Below are 6,000 nucleotides of genomic sequence, written 5' to 3' on the forward strand. Positions count from 1 at the left end.
CTCGTAAATAACCAAAACGCAAATTACAATTTGTTCAGTAAATCAATGCGACACTGGCTGTTTCTGTTCTCCAAACAGCGAACAAACTCTCAAAACCGATGTAACATGACCTCGGAATTCGTAGTAAGTACTTATAACTGAGTCACACTATAATTCTGATCTTACGAGCTCTCGGCCGCGCTCGGTGAGTGGAACAACTTCTAAGTAAGTTCCGCTACTCGCCGCCGGGGGCGCTGTCGTCGGCGAATTTTTAATTACTCGGCGGGCGGCGTGCATTTGCAAGTCAAAGCTGAAAAAACCTAACACCGCGGCGCCGGTACCGTGGAGCGGCGAGAGCACTCTGTATTTGATTAGTTGTGTCGGCGCGAAGTGGGATTTTAGTTACCTACATGGAATAGTGCAGTACCTACGTGGAATGTTTAACTGCAAATCAGCAGGACAATAGTTGTCAACATCGCTATACCCTAACAAGCCAACTTTGTCCGTAGGAAACGCGACGAAATTTGTATGGGAGAACGAGCCTTCGCGTCTACTTTTCACATTTTTAGGGTTCCGTAACTCAAAAGGAAAAAACGGAACCCTTATAGGATTCCTCGTGCGTCTGTCTATCTGTTGGTCCGACCATTTCCCCTTCCCCCCTTTATTTCCGAAGCTACTGGGTCTAAAATTTTCAAAAAAATACAAAAATCAGTTCTTTACAGATAACAGGAAAATGTATTAGAAATATGCAGTCAAGCGTGAGTCGGACTTAATTACTTAGTTTTTGATCCGACTCTTACGGGTTTGTAAAGATATTTCATTCACGTTTCACATAGAAAAATACATTGTTAAAAATTGGGTATAGTACGGAACCCTTAGAATGCGAGTCCGATACGCACTTAACTGGTTTTTTTCTACGGATGCAAAATTATAATTCTTGAAAGCCAGCTTCCTTAGAATACAACTTTGAATTAATTTTGGTATGTACCATTCTTAAATTTTTACGAAACGGCCATGCTTAAGCGAGTGTTCCAAACTGATTTCCCCTGCGCGTCGACTCCACGCCACCCCTGCGCCGATCTCCTGAATTTCGTTAGCTCTCATTTGTTTAGAGGTAATTGCTGGAGATATGAGCCTCCCCCCTCCCCGCGCCGCCACGCCCCGCCGCCTTATTGCCACTTTTATTTAACCGGTTAACCGGTTCCGTCGAGTGGAAACCGGTTTGTACCTTTATTGCTTTAGTTACATTCGTTTTTGCGCGGAGCTGAATGTGGGGAAGATGTTTGTTTATGTCAATCAAGTCCCCTATTACATAGTCTACAATGCTGACAAAGCTTGATAATTAATTTAAAACTTAAATAGCATTTTTTTATTGATAAAGTGTAGTGCAATTATGAGCAATAAGAGGAGATTTTTAGATAATAAATAGATTTTAGATGAAAAATACGATATAAAATAAATTTCTTGTTTTTTAGGATTTAAGATTTATTTTACAGATGTAGTGCATATTTATTTTCCTTCGTAATTTCAAGCAGTCTCAGTAAAAAAAGTACGGACGTTGACTGAAGTGCCATGACAAAATACAAACGTTTCCGAGAAAATACGAAGGAAAACATGTATGCTTTATACGTCAATTTGAGGTTTTAATAAGCTAATGAAATTGACAATACACATTCATTATTTATGTGTCATTATAAATATCGCAACTTAATAGTTTTATAAGAATAAAAAATCTGATTAAATAATTAATAAATCTCGGCGTACTAGAGTGCAGATACTTGTTTATTCAGACTTAAAGCGCCACCTGGCGTTGAGTAGCAGAATCAACATGAATATTCCCTGACAGCGAAATAGTCGGTGTAGTTCCTGTGGGAGCTTGTCCTTGTTAGTGAGATCGCTCGTTAGTTTCGAATGCCGACCACAGATGGCGGTGATAATGCAAGCGATGAAATATTATAATTATATTATCGTCAGGTGACAATCAAAAGTCACTAACACCATTGAAATTATCGGACAATAAACCGTGTTACAAGTGTAATAAAGTGCATTGTTACTTTAATTTTTTGATAGTTACCACAGAATAAATAATAGTACTAGGGTACAGAAGACTCACTCTCTAACAAAACGCGTCTGTTACGATCAGCACATATTATATAGCCGCTAGGTGGCGACAGCGCCACGCGCGGCTTATGGCTTTCCCCAAAATTGGGGTGGAACGGATGTACTTTTAGCTACCTGTAGCAAAGCGACGAAATCGCGGAGTGAGCCACGCTTGATAGTACTTAGTGACTTTTGCTTGTCACCCGACGTTAGGTACAAGATATATATTTGTATTTAATGACTCTTTCATATTTTACTTGAAGTGAGTTTCAAGACCAAGCGTCATTCTTCTTCCTTGTCTTTTCACTCTAGACGGAGTGTTCGTGGTCACTCTAGCGGTTGGTGACGAGCTTTACAAAACGTCCTTTCTGTGGGCCTTCCTGGCACGTTCGTGGCCTGGTACCACCCACTCTACTCTGGACCACTCTTCGCATACCACAACTATTACAAGCTTGTAGCCCGACACAGAAGTTGTTTAGAGAAATGACATGCTCTTAATTAAGAATATTTTTTAAGTATATTTCAGACTTTTCTAGTAGAGTTGTTAGTACGGAGTCGATTCTCGTCAATGCCGTTAATCGTTCGTCGCTATGGTGCGGATGACGTTTAAACTATATTTTTTTCCGATTTCTAGGATTATAGGATCACTTTGAACCAAAGAGCAAAGAGATAGTAGATAATTGGGTTTAGTGTTTGAAACGATTTAGGACAGGCTTAACTAGGTTTTAAAACATCATTCACACACCGCAGACACGTAAGTAACGTACTAGGTAAATACACACTACATATCTACTACGTATCTACCTCAAAAACCCTGATAATTACAAAATCCTTCCCCCAACTAATCTTGAATACCGCGACCGAATGCCAAATGACTTTTTATATCTCCTGATTGTAAGCGGCATGTTTGAGTTGGCAGTGGAAGGAGTGCACCGCAATTGCCACCGCATTAAAAACAGCCTCGCGTTACACATGCTTACATAACCCTGGCGAATAAAATGTTCAACGTCTAGTATAAAAAGTACGGTCTTGAATCACGTATAATGAGTGTAAGTTAGTATTAATTTCGATCGATCCGGTTTTGTGTGAAGATCAATAGTTCATATGTGACCAAGAGTCAGAAATTAGAGTCAAAGGCTGACAGACGTACCTACTTGCAGGGCTCGGAACCGGTTTTTTTTAAATCCCAAAATAGCCCAATATTTTTAATAATTTTATGCTCTTTCCGTAGGACTGAATCATATTTAGGTAACGACTTCGTAATATTAGATTGGCTCATCAAAAATTAAATAATAAACCAAAGAACGAAAAAGAACATAATAATACCGGTATTTTTTGTATGAAGAAATAACCGGTACCGAGCCTTGCCTACTTGACAAACGAGACCTAGACTTAATAAACGGTTGCTGTAACAATATCTGTCAAGATGCTATGGCCAATGAATGATGAATGTATTATTCGATAATATGTAAGAAATCGAATAGCATTAATTTGGTTCATTTTGAAAAGCATTAAAAGGTGAGTATATATATGTTTTCAAATTTCTACTTTACCGGACATAGACTTACAGCTCATTTTTTATCCATTGAACCAGATTATTTGATTAAAACTAAACATGACATGTTTCAACTGCCTATTGCTAGAGATCTTGGGGTCGAGCTATACTGGTCCGTCTGAGATCTCGACTTGCGTGTGAGTTACAACCAGCGTGGGCCGCGGGCCGTTTACTGGCAACTTATTAAATTCAGCGGCTTTTCGAGACTAGGGAGGGGCTTAGCTCAGTTTTGAGGGGAGCTTATCGAGTCATTTATGAGGTTCCCGATCACTTGGTAGGCTAATAACAATACAATACTCTTCGATGCATATTTTGAGGTTAACTGGCAATTTGAAATTATAGTTCCTGCTGAGTACCTACTTGACATCGCAGGAAAATATTCAAAAATATAATCGAGCATAATACACCTTAGCTAGGTTCACTGAGATTGTTACTTATTGCGTACCTACCTCACATATTTAATTGACCTTAAGCTTTTGAACCAGCTAATATATACTAGAAATGATCAACGATAACGTATCACGTCCGATCTATCATCGAGATACCTTTTTACTTCTCGACTGTCTTTTGTCAAAAAGCGATTGTCATCTTCAAAGCTCGGAAAAACGCTCCTCATTTTGAAAACAACTATGATAAAATTTAGAACGCATTTACGAGGAAAATTTTCGTCCATACGGACCGATTTAAGTTTTAGTTATTAGATCATTTCCCAATATGATACTAATCTGTCAGTGTCAAAAGTGACAATTCTTCAACCAAAAACGTCACTTTTGACTCTGACAGGTCACAGTACCATTCCTTTATCATTCATTTTGGAAACAGATCGAATAACTAAAACTCGAATTAACCTGACAGTCTAATAGACATCATTGGGGCATATTTGTGAGAAGCGACATATGAGAAGGGACCTTTATTAACGAAGCTCTGATACAAATATAACGCCGCGCGACGCAGTGCTGCATAAACGTTTTTCCGAGCCTTGGACATCGTGACTACATATGTAGTCAATAATAATGATAATATTAAATGAATGATAATATTAAATGAATGATAATATTGAATGTGATAATATTATCACCTAACGTTGACCTCGAAGTGGACCCTGAAGTCTTATCAATCATACAGGTCAATCATTATGTAATATTTTTTGCGTGCATATGCGAGAACGTCCTACTGTATTGTGGTAATTCATGAGGTTAAAACTCGACAAAACCCTGGGATTTTGTAATGGGGTAATAAGTCTGGACTTATCAGCCGCTCTCTGCAATGTTTAGCGAATTTGTGAGAACATGCTTTCGTATAGTAACTATTGAGGTCATTTATGAGGTAAGACTTTTCAGCTCCCCAGCCCTATTAACCGCGGTCTGCGACGTCTTTTTGCGCGCATATGCGCGGGTGAGAGCCTTCTGTTTGTTTATCCGTTTGTTAACCCCCCCCCCACGGCGCAGCCAAATCTTTCATTACGGCTCTGCAAATAAATCAGGGCAAGAAAAACCTTTGCTTTCGTCTAATAAATTTGGCATTTCTGCGGGTAAACAGTTTCCCGAGCTGGTGTTTGGTGACTTCTCATTTCTGCTGAATTCAATTAGGGTAGGGTAAAATATACTGTCGCCCCTCCCAGCGATTTTTGACCTTAATCCTTGTCTTTGTAAGTAAATATCCGTTATTGCACCATAAAGTTAAAAAAAATATATAAAAAATGATATACAAGCTTAAGACTAGGTAACAACAGGCGGTCTTATATCTTATATGTTCTGTTCAAGTCGATGCAAAGTGAGCTTAGACGAACTCTATTTCGGTAATAAAAGTGGTATCTAATCTAGAGGACCCAATTAAATTCAAGAACCGTGAATCATTCAAAACTGTAAAGAAATCATGTTCATATGTAGCAACAATAATGTAATAGTAAAATAGTACGAGTAGGTATAGTAGTAGTAGCTGTAACGCAAAGTAGAAACGCATCAGTACCTATTTATTCTCAGAAAAGCCGAAGCAAATGTAGCTTCCAGTTTTCTGCTGCTCCATGCATCAAATAATAACGGTATTCTCCCGCCCGCCTTTAATCTGTATTAAAATATCAGATAAGAGCTGGATCAGAAGGTCTCTATATATCACATTGTAACCTCAACCTCAAACACCATACCATATGGAGCTCGCTGTGCCCCCTTGTGCCCCCCTTGCCCCGCCAGACACTAATAACGTTTGTAAAAATATCCGCAGACACATGCTTAAGGCGAAGTCTTACCTACGAATATTTACTGTGTGTTGTGAAGGAAGGAAAGTTGAACTTTATTCGATTGAAGGTATGGTTTAGGTAGGTAAGTAACTTATATTGGTAATCGAAAACACTTATAGCATAAACTTGC

The sequence above is a fragment of the Cydia fagiglandana genome, chromosome 2 (assembly GCF_963556715.1).
Source record: "Cydia fagiglandana chromosome 2, ilCydFagi1.1, whole genome shotgun sequence".
In the NCBI taxonomy this organism is placed as follows: domain Eukaryota; kingdom Metazoa; phylum Arthropoda; class Insecta; order Lepidoptera; family Tortricidae; genus Cydia; species Cydia fagiglandana.